The sequence below is a fragment of the Dama dama genome, chromosome 1 (assembly GCF_033118175.1).
Source record: "Dama dama isolate Ldn47 chromosome 1, ASM3311817v1, whole genome shotgun sequence".
NCBI lineage: Eukaryota > Metazoa > Chordata > Mammalia > Artiodactyla > Cervidae > Dama > Dama dama.
Genome location: NC_083681.1, coordinates 36,532,704 through 36,560,298, shown reverse-complemented (window position 1 = coordinate 36,560,298; position 27,595 = coordinate 36,532,704). Strand labels below are relative to the sequence as shown.

At 35.4% G+C, this 27,595-nt stretch overlaps 1 protein-coding gene across 12 annotated transcripts in view; it reads right to left on the bottom strand.

Annotated features, from left to right (window-relative positions):
• The window catches only part of SOX6 (SRY-box transcription factor 6), a 685,495-nt gene that overhangs the window by 498,091 nt on the left and 159,809 nt on the right, over window positions 1-27,595 (bottom strand). For 4 of the 12 annotated variants that reach the window (XM_061146939.1, XM_061146914.1, XM_061146950.1 and 1 more), the window contains exon 3: window positions 20,365-20,446. The exons of 7 other annotated variants lie outside the window; for them this stretch is intronic. The gene's annotated coding sequence lies outside the window, so the exon portion shown is untranslated. Of the gene's footprint in view, window positions 1-20,364; window positions 20,447-23,169; window positions 23,189-27,595 lie in introns of those variants that run through there. One more of the 12 variants, XM_061146959.1, reaches the window with a different exon arrangement.

Here is a 27,595-nt window from a genome sequence, read left to right as displayed (position 1 = left end):
CAAGATTTACTATACTACTTTATAAAGTGTAAACACAAACTGGTATTTCTGAAGTATGTGGATTCTCTTTCATTCATACAGTTGAACTATCCATTGCACACTTTAAGTTCTACACACAGACACTGAGCACTGAAGGAAACAGGAAACATTATGCTAACATGACTATAGTATTGATGAATAAGAAAACATAACCCCAAGGCTAAGCTGCCAAATAAGTAGTGAATTAATTTCTGTAAAGTACTCCAATATTACAAAGGTGTGTTGAAAGGTGTCTGCTCATGTTTCAAATTAAACGCACTGCTGGTCAGCATTAGCACCTCAGCTTTGAACATCAGCCATTTGCCTATAACACTTCAGGGGCTAGGAAAAACGGATTTGCTGTTCACACTGGAATAATTAGAACATGTCAGGAAGAATTAATTTCCTCATTTTTCAAAAGGATACACAGAAATTACCATGTTATTATATGACAGGGTCCCTTGGAGAATTATATTAAATTTAATTTCTAGCGCAGCCCACACAACAAATTAAAGTCATAAATAAGATGGAAAGAAGCGGGACTCAGAGCATATGTTTATGGCAATGAGTGAAGCCAAGGGACCAGAAACAACTATCTTCATTTCATTTTATTTAAATCAGCCAGACACTGTGTATCTGAATGACAGCACTTGTTAATGGTGCTGAGATTATAGGCTCCTTAATTTTAGAAAACAGAAGCAGTCAGTCAATGTCTGAAATAGTGCATTTCCTACAATGCAAAAATTAGTATAAATTTACTTCCCTTTCAAGTCCATTTCTTTTTGCCCTGCAGCAAGTTTAACAAAGATAAACTTATTTTTAATAATACTGTTTCTCTATTTGTCTTCCCTTTGGGTAATTTTCTTGGGTCAAAAAAAATGAGAAAAGTAAAACAATTTACAAGCATAATGTTTGTCCAAAATACAGCTTCCTGCTCCATACTGTAAATCCATCTACCAATTCAGAGCTGAGAGACAAATTTCTCTAAAGAAAATTTTGCTTTTTATATTAAATTTTAAATGTCTTTCTTACACTGCCTATCAAATTGGAGTGAAACTGCTAAGCACTTGTTCAAACACCCTAAAAGCACTAGACTTTTAACTATTAAGCCCAGATATGTGTATGGAACCGGAAGGGTTATATAGCCCACTAATAATACAGCAACTACACATGGCCAGAGACTTCTCGGCTACCTCCCCCTCCTGTTTGAGAGTCTCTCCTCTAGTATCACCTCTCCTTTTCAACTTCAATAGCCATGGGTAGTCAAGAAAAGATTCTCACTATGCTTGTATCTTCCACTTAAAATCAGCCTAAACCCAGTATAAAAACATTAATAAAATGTTAATAAATGTATTATAAAATATTAATGATATTATTGATTCCCTACCTTTTTCTTGTACATACGTACACTTTTATTTGTTATTTAAGCTATGGGTAAAATATTCAGACTAGAAGCAAGTACATATGACTCTTAATTTTTTCCTGTATACCATAAAAAAGACTCAAGGTGTCCTATAGAAATTTACATTCTTTGAGAAGTCAGCACCTTCTCTAACATTTAAGGCTGGCATTTTAGACTTACCAGAAATCTGAATGCTTCAGACACCAATCATCACAACAATTTGTACTGTGTTATTTACCCATTCAAAATTTCTTCAAAATGCCAACTATATTGTCTTTCAACATAATGCTCCATGTACAGCAAATACACACACACACACACACACACACACAAAGATACGAGGTAATGTTTAGAAAACTATTTAAAATTACTAACTCAAAAGCAATGAAAAAAAGTTGCCATGAGAGTCATTGATAATTTAACTAACTTTTCTCTTTCCAACACAGACTTAATCTCCACATATTCACCTATAGATTCTAAATCATAAATGTTAAGATTACTCATAGGCCCAGAAAACTGTTGGCATTTCATCATGCTTAATAACTGAAGACATTCTTAAGGTGAAAAAGGAGTTTGTACACTTTAAGAAATGACTGTCATGAAACTGAGCACTCCCTTGGGTGCAACAAACTTTAAATAATTTGTGAATCAATTAACTGGCGACTCTCTTCATAACACAGATTTCACACTCCCAGGTCACTGCATTATCAGCCTGATACGAATCATAACATTTTGGAGAAAAGTTCATAATTGAAATCATTAATTAATTTAACAAGACTTTTAGTTATGCATTGCATTAAACAGCTGTAAAGAAGCAGAGATTAATTAGTTGTTTCTCTGACAATTTTCACTGCTGCTATTACTTGATGGAAAACTTTTCAACTTGTAAAGCACATCATGCTCTCTATAATCTGGCAGTGACCTATTGAAGCAATTTAAAGTTAAAAGAACTGTAAGTTCTCTAAAGCGAAGCTTGGAAGCTCTGAGATGTTTCTCTGAAAGAAAAAAAATTTTAATGATAAACATTGTAAAGCCTGACCTCCTTATGCGAAAATGAAACCCGCATCTGGAATAAAGTCTTGAAAGTGTGTATCATAAGTAGCTCACAGAAATGAGGAAACCAAAAATACATCTAGATAACGTTTTCCTAAAACTAGAGAGCTGATGTATATTCACATATTTTTCATATTCTTTTTCTCTTAAAAATAGAAATAAAAACTATTAATCATAAATAAAGTGCATTTATGTTAACATTCAGTGTTTTTACTTCTTAGAATTTAGACTCATTTGACTGACCTACAAGTTGTCTAGCAAATTAACTGACTGATAAAATATGGGTAAGTTCAAAAAGCAACTAAAAAATGACCATTTTTAGGAAAGGTGACTAGTAATTTTTTTCACTCCATCATTCCAAATTCCTTTCATATCATATGACACTCTGCACAACTTCATCATTTTAATAGCTTAATATCTCATTTGCTATATAAAAGGTATATCATGGAGATTCTAACGAAATGAGTAATTTCCTAGAAAAATGCCCATCTTACTGACAGTTGAAATAAAATATTTTCCAGGTTATATAGGGAAATAATCAATTGTACCTACCACCCAACACTATTTTCAACCTAATCCCTTTCCCCACCTGCTTTGTTCCACATGTGGCAATGATATTGAATTCTTACATTATTAAAACATATCAGGCCCTTTCATGTCTAGGTGCTTTTACAAATGCTATACCCTCAACCTAGAATATTCTACCTATTTTTACATCCCCTCTAAGTAACTCCCTATTATGCCTTTAAGAAGCAGCTCAAATGATAGCCCATTTAATGAAGACTTCCCCCAACTCTCCCTGGCAAATTTCAAATTTTTGTGTATCTTATTTCATTCATATCTAAAATTTAAGTCTAATATGTTATTATAATTTCTCTCTTTACCTCTCTCTCTATTAGATTTTCAAGCTACTTAACAGCTGGGCTTTAGTGTTATTCACATTTAAATCTCAAACATATCTATCTGGGACATATTAAGCCCTCAGTAAATGTCTGTTGATTAAAAAAAGAATGAATTAAATGAACATGCACATATTTATTTCCACATTTCCTTTCAATAATATGTATTGAGTGTCTATTATAAGCTTGATAAAGTTTCCATGAGTTTTTTAAGTTAAAAAAAGATAGCTTCTCTGTTTTTTAACATTTAACCTCACCTATTTTTCTGTATTTTTTCATATTTAGTTTAAAGATCATTAATTATCTAATAAACTTGAAGTGAGACAGCAAGAAGTAAAAACTAAAAAATATTTCATTTTAGGATATCATCTGTCATCAAAGACCCTTTCCATCAAAAGCTGCCTTGGCCAGAAGTCAATTAAATGAACATGTTAAAAAACAGTTTATGCCTGTGGTTCTACCAAGACTCCCTTATCTAGACAATACACAGAGAAAGTAAATAGGAACAAGACATGTTGCCTCACTTGAGCAGAATGAATCTTCCTTTCTGAGATAGCCTATTATAAAGTCACACTAATTACAGAGCCATTTCCTCTTTTAGATGCATTATTTCCAATAATTCACTGTGGCGGTGAGGTAAATGCTAACAGTTCATGTCTAATCATTCACATTTCTCACTTGTATCTTTGCATCTCACTTATTTCTCATTTCAGCCCATTATAATGACAAGAATAAGTTGGCATTTTTCTTAGAGTGTTGTCCTTTAAATAAGATCTGGTAATTTTGCTTTTACAGTGGGCTTGTTTCCTGATTCCAAATAGTTTATCTAAATGTAACTGACACCTCAGAGTTGTTGTAAGAATTAAATGAGATAATATATGTAAGGACTCAATAAATGTTACTTCTCTTTCATCCCTCTTCCTCTAAAACACATATGATCCAGAGAACACACCCTAAAGCAGATTATTGTCATGGAACCATGCTGATGTTGTGTGCGAAATTGGCTTCCACTCTGCAGATATTTAATGGAACTATTTAATAAGAGGTTAAGGATAGTTAAAAAAAGAAGTATCTATCTTTGTTAGAAATAGCTGAATGGAAAAACAGAGAAATTAAGAGTAATAGAGTGGGGATGAAATCTCCTTAAGTAAAAAATGTAGATTGTTAGTAATATGTCCACTTTCTTTCTGCCAATTCCTCCTTCCAACCAAAGAGGCTCATCAAAGTTAGATCCAAAGCCCAAAGCATAGAATAAAACAAAGTTAACTTACACAAAGGAACCAAATTCATATGTACTGCATTGGTCCAATCATAAAAATCCATTTATTTTAGTTAACTCAAAAGCTACTGGAACCATTGGTGCTTTGGCAGGGTTATATCTTGACAGAATGTTGTTGTGTTTAGTCACTAAGTCGTGTCCAACTCTGCAACTCCATGCACTGCAGCATGCCAGGCGTCGCTGTCCTTCACTATCTCCCAGAATTTGTCCAAATTCATGTCCACTGAGTTGGTTACACTATCTAACCATCTTATCTTCTGCCACCTTCTTCTCCTTTTGCTTTCAATCTTTCCTGACATCAGGGTCTTTTCCAACGAGTCAGCTCTTTGCATCAAGTGGCCAAAGTGTTAGAGTTTCAACAACAGCTTTTCCAATGAATACACAGGGTTGATTTCCTTTAGGATTGACTGGTTTGATCTTCTTGCAATCCAAGAGTCTTCTCCAGCACCACAATTCAAAAGCATCAATTCTTTGGCACTCAGCCTTCTTTATGGTCCAACTCTCACATCCGTACGTGACTACTGGAAAAACCATAGCTTTGACTATATGGACCTTTGCTGGCAAAGTGATGAGTTTGCTTTTTAATATGCTGTTTTTCATAGCTTTAAATGACAGCATTTACATGATTCTAAGATCCAGAAGAATCCTGAATCAAGAATAGACTCCACAGCTAAAGTTATACAAGCTTGGATTCTACCTAAAGATTCAAATTTAAATGGATAAATAAGACAATACAAGAGTAACATTATATTTATTATTTTAGACTCAATAAATCAGGGAAACTGTAACATACAGTCCACCAACTCTGCAAATTCTGACCCAGCTAATAACGAATTATTACTCTCCTTTGTTGTTGTTGAATTGCTGAGTTGTGTCCGACTCTGTGACTCCATGAACTGAAGTATGCCAGGCCTCTGTCTCTCCTCTAATCTGAACACACACACACACACATATATATGCTTTATTACTTGTTCTACATCTCACTCTACCAACACACTCAAAATTGCCCCGTGATTTGTATATTTGTGAATTTGCCCAAAATGTTTGCAGCCAGCGTCAGTGAGGGTTTTTACATCCTCATTTGTAAACCAAATCTGTCTACTCACAGAAGTATTTTAGAGTTTTATCAGCATATCTCAATCATGTACCTATTACCAATCATGTTCTTATTACACTCCACCATCACTGAAAGTACCCCTTCTTAACTTTCTCTGGGCCGAAGAATGTTGTTATTATGGTATCTTTAAAACCAAATTCATCTTATTCCACTTTGTCTGAGTACCCTTAGAATCCTGACCTTGAGTTAGTCAGGATTCTGACCTCGTTGAGAATGCTATCTAACCATCTTATCCTCTGCCACCCTCTTCTCCTTTTGCCTTCAATCTTTCCCAGCATCAGGGAAAGTTGGCTCTTCCAATGAGTTGGCTCTTCACATCAAGTGGCCAAAGTATTAGTTTCAGTAATTCTCCTAATGAATATTCAGGGTTGATTTCCTTTAGTATTGACTGGTTTGGTCTTCTTGCAATGAAGAATTAAGATCTTGCAAGGATAGGGAAGTCTGGCATGTTACAGTGCATGGGGTCACAAAGAGTCAGACACGACTTAGCTACTGAACACAACATGCTGTCAAGATATCAGCTCTCCAAAGCACCAATGGTTTGAGGTGAGTCTTAGAATCCTGACCTTGGGTTCAATGAGGCTTACATCTAGCACACCTGCCTATTTTCAAATTCTCCTCTGGGGTAGTATCACATAGCAATTACATATTAAACTAGTGCATCTCCTTGTATAAAAGTGTGTCTACTAAGGTTCATTTTTAGTGAGTGTAGCAGAAGTATCTGGGTCAACGCCAATTTTTAGCATGGAATCTTTGTTTTTCTCTTTAAGTCATACCATGACTATAGACATATCTTACTCCCAAGAAGATACAAAGTAGGAAGTAACATTTCAACATTTTCCAAAAGTAAGATTTCTTCTGAAAGCATGTGTTTGGTTTATGGGAGAAAGAGAGAGATGCAAGTAGGTAGAAAGGATGTTATTTTTCCAGATTATCATTTTAATAAACAGAAAACAAGTTCCATTTGCACCTTACCTAGGAGATTCAAGAATCTAAGAGAATGAAGGTGATAGTGGTGATTATAAAGATTGCATATAAGAATGCAAAATGAAAGAAGTAGCAGAGGAGACAAGACGGTAGAGAGAAGAGTAGGAGGAGAGAGAGAAGGAGACAAGAGGAAAATCACAGGAGAGAAGGGAGATAGCAGAGAAGAGAAAAAGAGATGAAGGGATGAAAGAAACTGTCTAGTATTAAACCTAGGAATTGTGGCAGGAATTGGGACAAAGGGGAAAGGTTATAAAGATCAACTATACTCATTATTTTCTTTCTAAAAATATTTCTCTTTTCACAAGAGTGATTGAAAAAAAAATGAGGTAAGTCAATTACCTTCACAAATACTCATTCTTTCTGACTTAATTAGTTTCATGGAGCTGATAGTCCCACACCTTGCTAAAGAATTTCAGTGGCCACATTTCTGCATAGTGATAGTGATCCCAAACAATTTTTCCAATGTATTACACATATAACAAGTTTTTCTTCAAATCCAGGCATGATGGTCATTTTTTCCTCTGTTTTTCTCTTTGACATAGTTATTATAGAAAATGAAAGGAAAATTCCACTCTTCATTCATGTTTGAGTTCCCCTGACTTGCTAAACTATCCTGGCTTGTAGCATAAGATGAACTAAAGAGCCTCTTGATGAAAGTGAAAGAGGAGAGTGAAAAAGTTGGCTTAAAACTCAACATTCAGAAAACTAGGATCATGGCATCTGGTCTCATCACTTCATGGCAAATAGATGAGGAAACAATGGAAACAGGAACAGACTTTATTTCTTTGGGCTCCAAAATCACTGCAGATGGTGATTGCAGCCATGAATTTAAAAGACGCTTGCTCCTTGGAAGAAAAGTTATGACCAACCTAGACAGCATATCAAAAAGCAGAGACATTACTTTGCCAAGAAAGGTCCATCTAGTCAAAGCTATGGTTTTATCAGTAGTCATGTAGGGATGTGAAAGTTGGACTATAAAGAAAGCTGAGCTCAAAGAATTAATGCTTTTGAACTGTGGTGTTGGAGAAGACTCTTGAGAGTCCCTTAGACTGCAAGGAGATACAACCAGTTCATCCTAAAGGAAATCAGTCCTGAATATTCATTGGAAGAACTGATGCTGAAGCTGAAACTCCAATACTTTGGCTACAGGATGTGAAGAACTGACTCATTTGAAAAGACCCTGATGCTGGGAAAGATTGAAGGCAGGAAAAGGGGATGACAGAGGATGAGATGACTGGATGGCATAACCGACTGGATGGACATGAGTTTGAGTAAGCTCTGGGAGTGGGTGATGGACAGGGATGCCTGGTGTGCTGCAGTCCATGGGGTTGCAAAGAGTCGGACACGACTGAGCGACTGAACTGAACTGAACTGTAGCATAAGATGTAATTCCATGTATATATATTTCTTTTTTTCCTTAAAAAGAAGACTTTGACAACATTTAATTATATAAGATTTAAATATGGAGAAGGAAATGGCAACCTACTCTAGTATTCTTGCCTGGGAAATGCCATAGATAAGGGAGCCTGGCGGGCTGTAGTCCATGGGGTTCGCAAAGAGCTGGATGTGATTCAGCGACTAAACAACAGATTTAAATAGAGCAGCAAGTTTTTATATTCATAGCTCTAAACAGACAGGCTTTATTTCTTTTTTCTTTCTTCTGTCCTTTCTTTTTCTACTTTTCTTTACATAATGAAAATTATTTTATCAAGAAGCTTAGACTTACATTATTAAAAATATATATCAATCATCATAAGTCTGCCTTTCTTTATGATATACATACTCTTCACAAAAGTACTTAACTGTTTTTCAGAGCTATAATTAAGAAGATATTAGAGTTGAGGGAAAAAGCCTGGTCATGGAGCCAAACAATATCAAATTTGAAATCAACCTTTATCATTTACTGTGTTGCTCAGTAAAGTTGATATACCTCGGGCGGGTGCTAAGTTGCTTGAGTCCTGTTGGACTGTGCAACCCTATGGACTATAGGCTGCCAGGCTTCTCTGTCCATGGGATTCTCTAAGCAAGCATCTTGGAGTTGGTTGCCATGCACTCCTCCAGACGATTTTCTGGACTCAGGGATTGAACCCGTGTCTCTTATGTCTCCTGCACTGGCAGACAGGATCTTTACCACTAGCACCACTTGATGTATCTCTGTAAGCCTCAATTTCATGAACTATAAAAATGGGTATAATATTAGTTTCTATCTTACAGGGTAATGATGAGGATTAACTAATAAAATTCTCACGGCATGTATATATAAAGCATTAACACAACATCTGGCATAATTAAGCATTTAGTACACGGTGTCATTAACAGGTTATACATGCCACTGTGCTTAGTTGCTCAGTCGTGTCTGCCTCGTTGAGACCCCATGGACTGTGGCCTGCCAGGCTCCTCTTATCCTCTCCAGGCAAGAATACTGCAGTGGGTTGCCATGCCCTTCTGCAAAGGATCTTCCCAACCCAGGGATTAAACCCAGGTCTCCCACATTGCAGATAGAATCTTTACCATCTGAGCAACCAGGGAAGTCCATATATGCCACTGCTGCTGCTGCTAAGTCACTTCAGTTGTGTCCGACTCTGTGTGACCCCATAGACGGAGCCCACCAGGCTCCCCCATCCCTGGGATTCTCCAGGCAAGTACACTGGAGTGTGTTGCCATTTCCTTCTCCAATGCGTGAAAGTGAAAACTGAAAGTGAAGTCGCTCAGTCGTGTCCAACTCCTAGCGACCCCATGGACTGCAGCCTACCAGGCTCCTCCATCCACGGGATTTTCCAGGCAAGAGTACTGGAGTGGGGTGCCATTGCCTTCTCCAATATATGCCACTGCTGCTAAGTCACTTCAGTTGTGTCCGACTCTGTGCAACCCCACAGACGTCAGCCCACCAGGCTCCCCCATTCCTGGGATTCTCCAGGCAGTTCAGAACACTGGAGTGGGTTGCCATTTACTAGTGGAGTACAAAATTTATCTGTCTAATGAAAAACAGCCAATGGAATTAGTATCCTGCATAGGAGACTCTGTTCTTTAAAAACAATGGTAAACCTGTACATCAACTGTACTCCATTTAAAAAAAAAAAATTGTAAACCAAAGAACATGCAGATCAAATCTTTTTTAAAAGGTGTTTCCTTAAACGTAATGTTTTTCAAACTAGGTTGAATGAGTGATAGAGTTAATTTTCTGAGTACCAATCAGCATTTTTTTTAATTAAAAAGGAGAGAAGGGAACAGAGGAGATAGGAAGCAACAGAAGAAAAGGCTAAAAGGGGAAAGAAAAGAGAAAATTAAAAATGTTACACATATTAAGGGTAAGTATTGTTCATGTAAATTTTTGATTGTATACTGGGTCAGATTTGAAATTCACTTCTTACTCTGAATCACATTCAAAAAAGTCTGAAAGCCTCCTAACCTAATGGAAACTAGAACACGTGAATCAGTGAGCTTTTGTGTAACAGGAAAAGAGCCAAATAACCACCTTGCTCACTCAGAGATGTCTCTAATTCATGTAGTATAGCAATTGAAGCCATCTAGTGCCCTTCTAAATATCCTGTGATATCTTCTTTGAAATACTATAGACAGAAGCAGCTACCTAACAGAGATTATCCAAGAGCAAGAGGGTAAGATTAGATGGCTTCTGAATAACCATCCTAGCGATAGGATCATGAAGCAAGCAGTAAAGTAAAATGAAGAAAAGTTAATAAAATTAAAGGATTTAAGATATTTTGGGGTTTCCCTTGTGGCTCAGCTGGTAAAGAATCTGCCTGCAATGTGGGAGACCTGGGCTCGATTCCTGGGTTGGCAAGATCCCCTGGAGAAGGGAGAGGCTACCCAATCCAGTATTCTGGCCTGGAGAATTCCCTGGATTGTATAGTCCATGGGGTCACAAAGAGTCACACATGACTGCGCGAGTTTCGCTTTCACTTTGAAGATATTTTTTCATATTCAATAAATTCAGGCACTTACAAATAAAAGATCAAGAAAATGTCTCTTCTAAAAATCTGATGGATTGGTGGAATAACCAGACAGCAAAATGCCACTCAGTATGCTTCGCTTAAAGAAACGGTTATATTTATCTCTTCTTTTGGAAGATATATAGGGTGTGTGTGGGTTTGGGGTGGTGGGCAGGGAGAAAAGCATTCAAGGGGAGGGTGCATATAAGCGGTTGTGTTCACTTCAGTCTTATTTCAAACCAAGCCAGTGTGGTGGTCAGCTGTCAGCCAGAGAGAACAGGGGCAGGAACAGAGCCAGTCAAGCTGTGGTAAGTAACCTAGCCCCTCCACAGAGATCTGTGCAGCTCTTGTTCTCCGGCAGTACAGCTGGCCACAGCCCGGCGGTCATTTCAGGGGTTTTCTATAGGGCGCTTATGAGTTTGCTTTCACTGTTGGCTTCTTGCCATTGCAACCTACACACTGGGTAGTTCTGTTTGTGAGCCACCCAACTACGTGCTTAGATGACAAAGAATCAGATTTTTTTCACTTGGTAGGCATGAAGTCATCTGAGTTTTCACTTTGCCAAACGTGTCTTTTTTTTTTTTTTCTTCCAAACTCCCCAGGTTAAGAAAAATACATGGTTTGTACTGCCAAGGCCCTCCCCCTACATTTTGAGCCCTGTATTTCTTTGGGAAACTAAATTCTATTTTCCCCATAATTCATCAAACTGTTTTCTCTGACAACTTAAATCTTTAGAGCCTTTTAAAATACCACTTCTCTCATTTTCTCCCCACTACTCTCCTTTTTTCATACTTTCCCCTTTGGCAATCAAAAAATACATACAATTTGCCAAATTTGAAGTAAAAGGGATATAATTCAACTGCTGAGGTTCAAGATGATGTTTTACATGCGACCAAATAAACTTTCCATTACCCAGTTGCACCTTCATATGACTTTCTTGAGATACTCACAAAGGACATAATGTAGTTAAACAGTAATGTTACATAAACAGTTGACACAGTACAGCAAATTCAGGTTTTGCTTTTTGAAACTTCTTCTTCCTTTTTCCCAATATTTTTGATCTGTGGTTGGTTGAATCTGCATATCCAGAATCCTTGGAGAAGGAGAGCTACCTGTACTTAATTTTGAGTCAATCTCAGCTCCTTCCTATATGCATATATCACTTCATCTTATATAAACCTAATCAATAATACATTCCAAAACTGTTCTCATAACAGAAAGTTAACTACTATCACCAGTGTGACCATTTAAAAAACAAAAGCCAAAATTATGGAAGTGGATTTGAGGAGAAAGTAGAAGAAATACAATGAAAATACTTGGATTGTACTGTAAAGCATGGTGAAGGAGAAGAAGTATTGATCTCTACCCTTTTGGCTCATCAGTATAAAATCAGAAAGTGCTCCTTCTTCATTCTCAAAACATATAAACCTTCAACAGGATGCCCTTTATTTGTCAACAGATATACAACTCCATGGGCTTCCCAGGTGGCTCAGTGGTTAAAAAAAAAAAACCCACATGCCAATGCAGGAGGTGCAGGTTCCATCTCTGGAGAAGGAAATAGCAACCCACTCCAGTATTCTTGCCTGGGAAATCCCATGGACAGAAGAGCCTGGCAGGCTACAGTCCATGGGATCGCAAAAGAGTCAAACATGACTTAGCGACTAAACAGCAACACTATCCATCTCCATGCAAGGGCCATCACGATCTTTCATTCCCTCTTACTTCAGCCAGGATACCCAGTTACTTTCCATAGCTAAGAACAGCAGGAAGTCCTCCCAAATTCCATTTCAAGGAGTCTTTCATTTTCACTGTATGCACTGGTAGTAGAAATAGGAAATGTCAAATCCCACCACCAGAAATTGGTCAAAAGAATGTTATTAAAGCCGGATTTTAAAATGAGATTTCATACCAAAACAACACAACAGGCAGCAGTGAGCTACTATCATACTCTCAATAGTATAATTCAGTCATATTATAAGGTTAAATTAGAGAAGGAAATGGCAACCCACTCCAGTATTCTTGCCTGGAGAATCCAATGAACAGAGGTACCTGGCAGCTACAGTCCATGGGGTTGCAAGAGTCTGACACAACTTAGCTACTAAACCACCACCACATAAGGCTAAATGGATTTCAGTAAGTTGCCCAAGTAATCAAATCACCATCTATAACACATTTTCTATAAAAATATCCATTCAAAATTCCAAACAACAAACTTGCTGAACTTCCCCCATTAGTTAGCTGGAAATTTTCTACAAATACATCCCTGTGTAGACTTCAAAGAAGCTTTTTGGAATATAGATTTAAAAAATACTTAAAAACAAGTAACTGACTATTAGCCTTTTTAAAGAAGGTCATAGGCTTTACTTCCTCATTTACTATATATGAAGTCTGGGATTTTCAAATACAATACTTGGAAGTATGCATGAAAAGTGATTATTAGTGGCTATTGTGATTATTAGTGGCTATTAACACATTGTTAATATGAAGACAACAAGAACTATAATCATGCCAATCCTATGAATTGTGGGTGATGGGAAAAATACACACACTTTCTTATACTGTATGTATTATTATGTTCTCCTGAATATAAGTGATTCAGACGCTTTCTAAAAAAGTACACAAAGTTTCTAAGCTGAGGGCACTAGGAAAGTTAGCACAACTTCAAGTCAACCCATTCCTATAAAAACTTGAGAGAAATAACTAAATGGCACACTCAACTATCTATGTAACTCAGTACCTTGTTTTCACATATGAGCAAGGCTGTCTGGATCCATAAAGATGCCATATGAGCAGACCTTTGAACATCTAGCATTAGAACTTCTTATAAAGCCACCAAATGTACTGCACTGATATGACACCTAATGGTCTTCTAATAAAAGCCAATTTCAAATGATTAAGAAAAAACAAGCTTGCTATAAAAAGGCAAACAATGTTCACAGACAGCCTGGATTCAAAGGAAAAATGGGTGGGCATAAATTACGTGTTTATAAAAAATAACACATGAACTCCTTGGTAAATAGAACAGAATTTCATTTAAGAAACTTGATTGGAGGAGAAGGCACAATATTTTGGCCTTGTCCTGAGTTAGCACAAAGCATATCTGAATACATTATTGCTCTCTTATATTTAACACAAATAAGATATTGAGGGGCTTCCCAGTGGCTCAGTGGTAAAGAATCCACCTGCCAATTCAGGAGACGTGGGTTCAGTCTCTGGGTTGGGAAGATCCCCTGGAAATGTAAATGGCAACCTACTCCAGTATATTTGCCTGGGATATCCCATAGACAAAAGTCCATTGGGTCACGAAAGAGTTGGACATGACTTAGCAACTAAACAACAAAAATACTGAGACTTGTAGAATGAAGTCAGAAGTACTGCCTGTAACCAACTGCACTGTGACATTCTCATTCATCTGCTGAGGCTGAAGACCCACAGCAGCTGATGACTAAGGACTTCCAAACCTTCCCCCTGAGGACATTGCTAGTGGACACCACATTGCACATGCTCCTAACTCATTCTTCACCCACCCTTCTCTGCCATCAGTAATCACTTTACCAGCAATTCCTTCAGCCACAGAAGTTGTAATTAAAATCAGAGCCCTGCTAACCATCTCTGTCAGTTCTGCTAGAGATGGAAGTTCCACTCATTCAGTTGCACCCATTGGAATAGTTCCTCATTCTGGGCATTGTGCATTCAAACAACTGTGAGTGTTGGACTATAAAGAAAGCTGAGTGCCGAAGAATTGATGCTTTTGAACTGTGGTGTTGAAGAAGACTCTTGAGAGTCCCTTGGACTGCAAGGAGATCCAACCCCTAAAGGAGATCAGTCCTGGGTGTTCATTGGAAGGACTGATGTTGAAGCTGAAACTCCAATACTTTGGCCACTTGGTATGAAAAACTGACTCATTTGAAAAGACCCTTATGCTGGGAAAGATTGAGGGCAGGAGGAGAAGGGGACAACAGAGGATGAGATGGTTGGATGGCATCATTGACTCAATGGACATAAGTTCGGGTAGGATCCGGGAATTGGTGATGGACAGGGAGGCCTGGCATGCTGCGGTTCATGGGGTCTCAAAGAGTCAGACACGACTGAGCAACTGAACTGGACTGAAACAACTGTGAGGTCTCCATTGAAGAAGCATGTTTAAGTGGTAGGTCCTTGTTTGTTTGTGTCTGGGCAGAAATGTCAGTGTATGTGTGTTGTGTGTAACACTGTGTGTATTTATCTAAGCACATATTCAAATATTTGACAGTACAAGAGCCACATGGAACTGAGTTTATCATTTTCCTCTTGAAGTACATAATACAGACAAATAGCTACAACTAATATATAAGCATTTTATAAAATAATCATTGTCTTTGTGTGGAGGAACTTATTAATAAGACAATAGGGTAGGCCTCTCGCACATCAGTTGGGATGAGAGGGGAGAACACTGTGTTCATTCTTTGCACCAAAATAGTAAGTTAGAAAACAAATCTGTCTGGAAAAAAATATCACAGGTTGTGCCGGGGGAAGAGGAGCTAGGGAAGTTTGAGGTTTCTTATCAAGAAAAACTGATGGCAAGCCTTCATATTAGACTGTATATGTCTATCCACTAAAGTTTTATAGGAATGAGGAAACTTTCTTACCAAGAAAGTTAAGTTCAAATGAAATGCTGCCCATCAAGAATGACTCTAAAGAAGGTATAATGTTTTCATCAGTGGCTTTAAGGAAACAATTTATAGTGCTTTAAGTGAAATAAGGGTAAGTGCCATCCATTACAATGTGCTGCTATGGCCTATATGCCTTGAACTATACAAATGACATTTCCTAGTACTTCGTTTTCCCTTAGAAAGGAAAACAGGGAGAAGAATTCTTACATGAGGCATGAGGCAAGAAATGGACATATAAATAACTGCTAGCTCAGTGTAAAAGATCCCTGAAGAAAGGGAAGAAACCCAGAAGGTGTGCGCATCAAATAAAAATGGAGAATATGGCTATATTTCAGCTCAAACCAATATTCCCTTTTCAGGAATCATCCCCTCTGGCTTACTGCTGACAATGCATAGATAGCATATGAGTCAGATAAGTTCATGAGTAAGATGAAAAGGGATGCTCCACGGCAGGTAAATAAATTTGTTTTCACTGAGATAATTATTCTTACCGTGTGTCACTGCTCTCATGGCATAAACAGGACAGGTGATGACATCCTATAAAATGGAATTTTTATTCCTATAGTCCTGACACCAAGATATATAACTCATTCAGCCCTCATGAATTTTCTTTTGCTCTGAAGCTTTGAGTGAGTTTTTGTTTTTATTGTTGTTCTTGTTTCTTGTCTTTTAAAAAAAAATGCTGTCATCAACTGGGCAATACTGTTAAGCGAATAGTGTATAAAATGGGACTCTCATTATTTTAGGCCACCTGATCCTATATAAGAATTACATATGTTATTATGTGGGATGGTTGAATATAGCTATTTTACTTGAATTATTTAAAGTTAACATCTGTATCATATAATCTCTATGCAATATCTACATCCTCAAATCAAAGCCCTGTCCCAAACCTCATGTCTTTTCAGACCTAACCTAGACAAGCAATAAGGAATCACAAGTCTTTGTACCAACAAATAATTTTTCCAACTATAGTTCATTAGTACCTTATTCCAAAAGCATATGAATACTTACAAGATGGTTAATCCTCATTAAAAACTAAGATTACATGACATAATTACATGTAAATAAGAAAAATGAATTAAACTCTTACCCTTTCCTATGTCGGGCACTAGTTGTGAATCATATATACAATTAGAGTTATATTGCTAAGCTAAAAATATTGGTAAAGATCTAAAAATGACAAACAGTGCCTTTTAAATTAATGTCTTATTAGTTGAGTGAAGTACACTGACAAAGAATAATTTATGCTTATTCAAACTGCACTCGACATCTTCAGGTGTTTCCAAATGAGCTCACAGAAGAGTGATTAAATGCATCTGATAACAAGCCACACATTGCTGAAATTACTTACCGCCTCATTTTATGATTAATTAAACATGTAGATTAAAGTTGCAAAAGAATTTAGATTAATGAGCAAGTTAAGTCTTGCTGATATAAGTGAATTGGGAATTGGATGCTCTGTGGAACTTTATAAACATGCATTTTATAATGAATAAGACAAGGCTACATGCAGAATCGTGGCCACCAGGGCCTTTTGACGATGCAGTCTTTTTTAACATGGTTTGACAGCTTTCAAATAACATTCTTCTATAGGCTTTAAACTTTGTGCTTTGCTGTAAAACACAAGACTACATAACTCATGTACCAGGAGTACGATTATTTTCGAGCTCTCCAAGGTAATGACCCCCTGTAGCAGCAGCTGTTCAGATGAAATTACAAGCTCAATTGTTATTTTAATCAGAGATAGTTTTGTAGTTAAAAGCAGTTATGAAAGTTGTAAAATTATGTGACACGTCATCAGTACCTTCTCTTCAACACTCTTTTCTCCAAAAGTAAAACCATTCCAAAAAAGTCATAGCTTTCCAGAGGACTTATTAGTAAAAAAAGAATGCTTAGTCATTCATAAAATATTCAAAGTCATTTATTAGTGAAGTTTCTGTGGTAGGAAAGGTAATATTTAAATTTATGACAACTCTTATCAGTTCCGAGATTGTGTCAAAATATCTGCTAGGGTTTGCTGCTGCTGAGTCACTCAGTCATGTCCGACCCGTTGTAACCCCATAGACTGTAGCCTGCGAGGCTGCTCTGTCCATGGGGATTCTCCAAGCAAGAATACTGGAGTGGGTTGCCATGATCTCCTCCAGGGGATCTTCCCAACCCAGGAATTGAAGCAGAGTCTCCTGCATTACAGGCAGATTCTTTACCAGCTAAGCTACCAGGGAAGATTCCACTAGGGTTTGCTAAGTATCCAATTTTTCCCTTTTAAAATCAGCTTTACCTAATCTGTGCCAAAAGCCAAGTTGGACTTTATGATTTTCCAGTGCAAGAGCAATTCAAGTTGTTCACAAAGATATAGTGCATTCTCCTTTGCAAGGGACATAGAAGTGGCAAGAAACTGAATCAAAGTTACCAAAGTAGATTTTGGTTTAAGACCTATTCCACTTTGATTCTAAGCATGTAGCACATCATCATCTACTACAACTATAGCATAATGAAACCATGCCTGCAAATTATTTGAATGGACCCAGTCTGCTATCTAAAATGGACTTCCAATTCTTTTCTACTTATTTTCAGACCTTATGTATAATTCACATCTTGGCAGGATGAGATTTTTAGTGTTATTTTTTTTCTTTTTAATTGAGATTTTTCATACTCTAAAGATGTACCAGGAAAACTATGGAATTTTTTACATAAGGATCAAAAGGAGCTGCTTCATGACACAGGTAGCAAATATCATTATTAACCCCACATATTTATCATGTGGACATAATTGCCCATTTGAAGATATATGTGAATAAAAATACAATATTGAGACGTAAGTCTGACTATTTTGAAATTTATTAAAGGCATATAAGCAATCAAAATAAAATAGTGTCCATTTGATTTGTTTATTTCCTTCCAGTGTTAAGTTGATGTCTTTCACCAAGTAATATAAATCATATTTTATGACCACAAAAAGTTTTTTTTTAATTTATAAGCCTTTCGCCTTTGCCACTCAACTTGAATATAACAATAAGAATTTCTAGGTAGAAATACAGACCCAAATACTTCAAGGAGCAAATAATATCCTTTTTCTTCACATAAAAATTTAAATTCTTCATTTATACCCTTTAAAAGAAGAAACTTTACAACAAAGTGGTAATATTAGTCTAAAAGATGCTAGTTTAGAGATCTAAAATAATTCTTTTGTGATCATAAAATGTATCTGGATATGTGCCAGAAGGACATAGATTATTTAAACAGCTCAACAAATCACCAAAACTTAAGGAGCAAGATCTTTCCACTCCAGTCACTGCCATATTATTTCTAGGACCCACAAATTATGAGGTGTGTCCTAGAGTTACTAATAATTAAATAGATTTGTGTCATTACTGTGGCATTTTAATATAAGAAGATACATTTATTTACCCATGAAAGCAATATTTGTAAAATACTGAATATATTTAGCTATTATATGTACTTATTATTAACATGCTTTAAGTTTCATTATAAATGCTTTATACAGTTTACCAATATAGATAACATAAATTTACTGGTTATTTAAAGTTAGGAGTTATATGTTTAGCTGAAATACCAAAATAGGTACTTTACATTCAAATTATGAATAAACGGGCAATTTAAAATATCACAAATCAGCCTTAATGCACTATAAGAATTCTTAACCATTATTTCATTAAATCAAGATGGCAATTTACTGTAAAACATTTTCTTTTATTTCTCAACACAGTTATGTGCTCATAGCTATGAACCTTGCATCTCTACAAAGTGATTATTTTCTTCATCTCATCCAGTTTGAAAAAAAGTATGAAAATACTCACCAGAAACTAAAATTAGATGACTAAACTCATTTTCACATGTGATTGGGCCCAGGTTTGTCAACATGAACTATGAATGCATTAATATCCACAATACTGCCAAATGTTGAATTATTAATATTGTCGGGTCCTTGGTCTCAGTTCATATTCTGTTGAGGAGTTTTGTGACATTCATCAAAACTCAGCCTCTCAACATGTTTACAAGTATCCTGGAGGCAACATGTCTTAAACTAAAACTAAGGTCACTTTCAACCACTCAAACTGTCATCGAGGCCAGACTGACTCATAAATGCAAAGAACTGGTCTATAGTGAAAACAGCAGATGAAGTCAGGTGCCACCACATGCCAGATCCTTGCCAACTCAGCACCCAGAAGTCGAGACACCAGGTACATGATTAAAGGTGGTTCTTCACTTGGAAGGATTAGCAGCATTATGCACTATACCTATGAGTAGTATATGTCAACGCAAGTATTCAACAGCCAAAAACAGTGCTGAAAATTGACTCCAAGACTACGACAGCTTATCAATTTTTATTCTAGTGACTGCAAATTCTTTAGCTCTCTCAACCAAGCATGGAGTTAGCTAACCGGAAGAGTCCAGAATTCTTCCTTCAGTGGAAAAAAAAAAAGTTACTCTGTTTTAGTTAATCTAAAACTTCTTTTAAAATCCATGTATCCAAAAATTTTTGTAAGTGCACGTTAATAACGTTCTTTTATAAACCAATTGGAGATTTAAAGTATGATTATTTTTTAAAAGTCAAAAGTTTCTAAACTTTACTCTGTACCTTATATTATATGATTTCCATGATGGGAAATTGACATCAAACTGATTTTATTCTTAAAACAAATAACTTAAAAGAATACAAGTAGTTTCCAGACTTGGCAAACTTTAGAATTTCTGATACTCGTCTTTCCAATCTTTCATTCAGTAGATATATTCCCTATAAATAGAAACACTTCTGAAAAATATTGAACTGTGGTTGTAAAATTGTTTCATTTGTATGTAAAGTTAGCCAATAATTCCAATAGTTATAAACATAAGTTAAAACTAGAAGATGCAAAGAAACTTGGTGTTAAAGTTACCTAAGGTCTTAAGATTAGACCACAAAAATACAATTCAATCCTCATTTGCCATGGAAATAGGAAATAAATGGGAACATTAGTTATACTCATAAATTATATATTATACCTGGGCTCTTATACAAAGTGATGAGGGGTCACAAAGTCCTTCTTGAAGCATTTCTCTTTCCTCATCAGAAGATATAGAAAGTCTAAAAAGAAGAAACTAATAGTTATTGGACCCACTATCTGCCAGACATAAAATAAATTTATTCTATGCATCATATAATCTTCACAACAACCACACCCATTTTACAGATGAAGGAACTGAGTCTCAGATAAGCTAAGCAATTTTCCAGAATTACACCAAGTGGCAGAGATAAAAGTGAAGCCCTAGTGAACCCAGCTCCAAGGTCCATTTGTTCATTCTATTATGGTCATTTATTGCCCATAGTATTTTTTGTATTTATGCTGTTCTCTACTATCTAAGATTTCTTTTTGCTTCTCAGTTAATCTATTCCTACCACCTCCTTCCAAGGTTCACTTATTCCAAAAAGTATAGTGTTCTCTCAGCACTTTAAAAGCCTCTATTATAATAATTCAAGTTATACTGATTCACACAATACATATTTATGTAATGCTACCAACGTTATCGTCTATATTCAGCAAGGTGCTGAAAGTTTCATAAAATGGTTTCATTGACACACTATAATAAAGCTCTCTTACTCTCCAATCTATACTCCTCTAGCCTCTCTCACCTTTATAATAACTTTAGTAGTAGAAGTATTTACTAGTGTTATTATCATTATCATTATTACATATTATCAGCTTCAACCAACCACCTTTTGCTTCCATGCTGCTCTCTGGAACTCTCCACCTTCATTCTGCTCAAATGTTCTCATACCACTAAACCTTCCTAATCAACCTTCCTTCGCTTTCCTTCCTAATCAAGAATTCTACTCTTAAATATTTCCTAGAAGATGTAAGATATTCTCAATTATTCATTTATGCAACAAAATATAAGCATTTACTATATGCTAAAAACTAAGAATAGGTAAATAAGATAGACCTCATTTGTCTAAGAACTTATAATCTACAACAAACTACAAATAAGTAAACCAAAATTTATAATGTAGATCCATGTCATAATGAAAGTATATTTAAAAAGTGATATGAGTACAAAGAATAAAGAGTTTCATCTGGAAGGCTTCATATAGAAGGTTGTATATAAAGCTAAGTTTCATTATTGAACAGGATGCAGGTGGAGAAATGACAATAGTAATGATCAATTAGTAATTTTTATGTGTGAAGCACACAATATACTGAATGTTTAATATATATCATATATTTATTCACATATGTGGAGACTTCTGCCCCTGAAAAAGATGAACTAAAAGGGACTAGATTTATCCTCTGGGTTAAACAACTAGAAAAAAAAAAAAACTGGATGAAATACATAATGACAACAGTTTTCAGAAACTAGACATCAAGCAATGAAGAACAGTGATTCCTGAGAAAGGAAAAACAAATGAGGTCTTCCCTACAGTTGTCCCAGCTTACTGCCTCAAGAAAGAAATGACTAACTGCAGTATACAGAGGCAGAGCCTAATGGTCTAAGAAAATGAAGCTGGGAGTCTAGCGAGGCCAAGGTGGATATAGTTGATAAGGCAGAGTAACAGAGAGAGAGACCTGCACAGACTTCCAGAGGTCTGGAAGAGAATCCCTCACAATTACTGATAAGCACACATGTGTGAGGAAATCAACCAAGGTTAGAAAAATATATAATCAATCCCCAGAGCTCACACAAATCCAGGAATAATTTAATTTCTCGTCATCAAAGTGTAAAACTTCATAATGCCAGGACATTGGATAGAATACTCATAAGAGTATTGCCTCAGCAGTGTAGAAACTTAGCCCTACACTAAAGAAGGTACTGGTTCCAACTGACAGTGATTATAAGCAAGTACTGAAAGAATCAAACTATTTCCAAGTATATTAACTACATACCAGAAAAAAATCCAAAAATATTTATAGAAATATTGAAAGATTCAGGACTTGACAAGGTAAAATTTACACAATTTCTGGCATCCAATTAAATACCATCAGTATGAAAGGAAGCAGAGAAATACCACTCATTATGAAGAGAAAAAGCAATCAATTGAAATTTACCCAGAAATGACACAGATGATAGAATTAGTATACAGATATTCAAATAGTTATTAGTTGCATCTTATTTGTCCATGAAGCTAAAATAAATACTAAACATACTAAGCAGAGATCTTGAATATATAATAAAGACTCAACTGTAACTTCTAGATATAAAAGAAATACAATGTCTTGGGTGAAAAATCATGGGAGTAGAATTAAAAGCAGATTCAACACTGAAGGACAAAGACAAGTGGACTTCAAGACTTATCTACAGAAAAAATCTAAAATGAAACTGAGATGGAGGTGAAAAAAAAATGTGAACAGAATCAGTGAACTGAAGAACAACTTCAAGCCTCCTAAAACATGTGTAATTGGATTCCACAAAGAATAGGAGTGAATAAAAAGTTCTTAAGTAATAATGCCTGAAAAATTTTCAGATGTGACAAAAACAATAAACCTATTGGTACAAGAATCGCAAAAAATCCAAGCTCAACAAACATTAAGAAAACTACACTAAGGCACATAGTAATAATGTTGCTTACAATCAATGATAAAGAGAAAATCTTAAAAGCAGCCAGAGGAAATGACACACCATACACAAAGAAACATAAAAATTATAGCAGACAGCTTTTTGAAAACAATATAAACTAAAAGACAATGGATCGATATTTTTAAATTATTGAACCACAAAAAGTTAATCTAATAGTCTATAGTTAGCAAAATAAAGACTTTTCATGAATATAAAAGGTGATGAAAAATCACCATCTCACCAGCAGACATATCCTACCAGAAATATTGAAGAGGTCTTTCAAGCAGAAGGTACCTGACAAACAGAAATCTGAATCTACACAAAGAAGAAAAAGAACACAACATGGTAAACATCTGGGTAAATACGAAAGACTTTATTTTTTAATATCTTTAAAATATTGACTATTCAAAACAAAAATAACTATATTTAGATTTATAACATATGTAGAAGTAATATGTAAGGCAATGATTGCACAGAGGCATCTTTTCTTAGCCTTTTGACTAAGATCAAGTGGGTAATAGTTGCACAGAGGCTGGGAAGGAAAAATGGAAGTATATTATTATAAGATTCTCATCCTGTGTGTCCTGTGAGATATTACTTGAGGTAAGACTGTGATAAATTGTATAGGATTGCTATAAATACTAAAGCAACTACTAAAATACAATTTAAAAATGGAATTAATAAGCCAATAAGAGATTTTAAATGAAATTTAACATTTTTAATAAATTTTTTAAAAAAACAAGAAAAGGGGGGGAAAGTGATGATGACAGGTGGTACAAATAAGAAACAAAGGTATATCTTATATTTAAACTCAACCATGTCAATAGTCAAATTAAATGTAAATAAACAGCCAAATTAAAAGGGAGAGATTGTCATACTGGATAAAAAGCAAGACTCAACTGCATGCAGGCTATACAAAATCCATTTTTAAAATGAAGACACAATACTATAAAAGTGAAAGAATGGAAAACACATCCCATGGTACCACTAATAAAAAGAAAGCTGCCATGGCTATAAGACAAAGCATATTTCAAAGCAAAGAATATTACTATGGATAAATGGATTCTTATACAATGATAATGGGGTAAACTCATTAGGAGGCCATAATGACTCTAAATGTATCCACCTAATTGAGCTTCAAAATACAAGGAAGAAAAACTAATAAAATGTCAGGAAGAAATTTCATCAGAGTTCTCAGAATCTCCTTCCCTGCATTAATGATAGAACACATAGACCAAAAAAATCAGTTAAGGATATTGAAGACTGGGGCAACACTTTCAACCAGCTTTATCTAGTTTACATTAATAGAATTTGCCAACCAACAAAAAAACTAGGAATTCAGCAACAAAAAGACAGCTGGAAAATATAAAAATATTAGAAAATAACACTTCTAAATGACACAGAAATCAAAAGGGAAACTAGAAAGTCTTTTGAATTAAATAAAAATGTAAATACCACATAATAAAATTTATGAAACATGGCTAAAGCATTACTAATTTTATAGCACTAAAACCCATATTGAAAAAGGGGGTCTCAAATCAGTGCTCTCAGCTTTTACCTTAAGAAACTAGAAAAATAAGAGCAATTGAAACCTAAAGTATGAAGAAAAAAGTGAAATAATAAGACCAGAAACAGAAATCAACAAAATAGAAAACAGGAAAGCAATATGATGATTGCTGTTATATTTACATTCTCCTATCATAAATCAGAGGTAACATCACTATATATTCATAAAGTTCATAACCTAGATGAGACAGAGAACCTAAATAGCCCTATACCTATTTTTAAAAATTTAATTTGTAGTTAAAAACCCTCCCAGAAAGAAAACTCCAAGCCCAGATGGTTTCGTTAGTGAAGGCTTTCACATATTTAAAAAGTAATAATACCTATTGTACACAAACTCTTTCAGAAAACTGAATAGAAGGTAACACTTCCCATCTCATTCTATGAGGCTACAGTAATCAAGTAATCAGGATAATAGCATAAAAAACAGACAAATAGATCAATGGAACAGAGTAGAGACTCCAGAAATAAACCTCTACATATATGGTCAACATATTTTCAACAAAAGTGCCAAGGCAATTTAATGGGGAAAAAGAAAACCTTTTCAGACAATGGCATTAGAAAACTTGGATAGCCATAAGCAAAAATTTAAACCTGAAGTCACATCTCACCCTATTACAAAAATAAACTCAAAACAAATCATAGACCTAAATTAAAATCTAAAACTATAAAACTTCTAATGAAATGCTTAGAAAAACAATCCTAGCAACCTTGGGTTTTGCAAAAATTTCTCAAAAGTGACACAGAAAGTATGAAATACAAAAGAGAAACAATAATTGGACTTTATCAAAATTTAAAACACTGGCTCTTCTTTTTTTTTTTTTTTTTAATTTTTTTTTTATTATTATTATTATTTTTTTCCAGTGGGTTTTGTCATACATTGATATGAATCAGCCATGGATTTACATGTATTCCCAATCCCGATCCCCCCTCCCACCTCCCTCTCCACCCGATTCCTCTGGGTCTTCCCAGTGCACCAGGCCGGAGCACTTGTCTCGTGCATCCCTCCTGGGCTGGTGATCTGTTTCACCATAGATAGTATACATGCTGTTCTTTTGAAATATCCCACCCTCACATTCTCCCACAAAGTTCAAAAGTCTGTTCTGTATTTCTGTGTCTCTTTTTCTGTTCTGAATATAGGGTTATCGTTATCACCTTTCTAAATTCCATATACATGTGTCAGTATGCTGTAATGTTCTTTATCTTTCTGGCTTACTTCACTCTGTATAATGGGCTCCAGCTTCATCCATCTCATTAGGACTGGTTCAAATGAATTCTTTTTAATGGCTGAGTAATATTCCATGGTGTCAGGGCGGAAATGAGGCTCTGAAGAGACCGGTAAAACACTGGCTCTTCAAAAGACACTTAAGAGGCAAGCCACAGACCAGTAAAAAATATACAGAAAACATGTATCTGACAAATAACTCATAATTAAAAAAAAATTAAAAAGCTATAACAACTCAATAAAAAAAGACAACCCCAATTTAAAAAAAGAAAAGAACAGCAAAAGATTTAAAAGACACTTCAACAAAGTAGATACATGGATGACAAAAAGGCACATGAAGAAAGCTCAACATCATCTGTCATTAGGGAAATAAAAATTAAAATCACAGTGAATCACCCACTACAGACCACTTGAATAGCTAAAATTGAAGACTAAACATACAAAGTGTTAAGAATGTGGGACAGCTGGAACTCTTACACATTGCTAGTAGGAATGTAAAATGATAAACCACTTTGGAAAAATCAGCAGTTCTTATAAAGTTAAACATGCACCTATGTAACCTAGTTATTCAATTCCTAGGTATTTATCCAAAAGAAATGAAAAAACATGTCCACCTAAAGACAAATGTTCAAAGCAGCTTCATTTGTAACAGCCAAGAATTAGAAAGCACCTAAATGGATAATCAAATTGTGGTATCTACTTACAATGAAATACTAATCCTCAATTTTAAAAATAAGTTATTGACATGCACATGCATGTATCTCAAAGTAATCACGCTGAATGAAAGAAACTAGACCAAAAAATTGTATATAACGTATGATTCCACTTACATAAAACAAAACTTTTAATGCAATCTATAATGGCAACAGACCAGTGATTGCCTAGGGATAAGACTGAAAACAGATCAAGGAGGGGTAGAGTAAGGGATTCTGAAGGGGCATTAAGAAACCATTAGGATTATGTATATGTAAATTATCTTTACTGCGAAAATGGCTTGACTGGTGTATCCATATATCAAAACACCAAATTATACTCTAAATATATGAAGTTTATTATATGCCAATTATATCTCAATAAAGCTGCTTAAAAAAAAAAAAAACATGCAGTAGGTTATATTCTCACTTTACAGATGAGCATGCTAAGGTTCCAAGAGGTTACATGATTTGCCTAAGATCACAGCTAGTACATAGTAGTATCCAGGGGTGGCAGGAATTCTACACGGTATATTTTTAAACTAATACGTAGTATCTACTACAGTTTTGATTCACAGAAGGCACTCAAAAGTTGTTTTGGAGTTTTAAAATATAAAGACATGTAAAAAGCTTAAGATGTGGAAAAGTAACAGACTTTTAACTTTCCCATAAGATACATAAATTTTTAAGATTTTTAACCCCAAATATCTCAGTTGATAGAATGTAAGAGAGCGTGTCTGTAATTCATTCAAAAAGCGTTTCACTGAAACCTATCAGGCAATACATAAAATGAACAGCTTGATAGGTCCAAGTGAGACAGAAACCTAAGTCATACACACCCTTTGATGACGAGCTGCCAAGGGGCTCCGTGTGTCAGCAGGCTGAGGTACATACAGTACATACAGCTGAATACATTTGATTGGAGAAGAACAACTCCTGCAAGTCTCCCAGGAGAAACACTGGGCAAAACATTTCCTAGAGAGGAATTACTAGGTTTTGTAACAGTTACTTTTTTCCTTTTATATATATATATGTATATTTCATCTCTTCCCATAATAGATTATAAATTCCTAATGACTAAACTCTTCATTCACCATTTTAAATTCCACCTCATGTCCAGAAGAATCCTGAATTCATATTCTTATTGAGTGAGTAAATAAGTGAGTTAATGCATGTTAGTGTTAGTCTGAATGATAAGAATCCT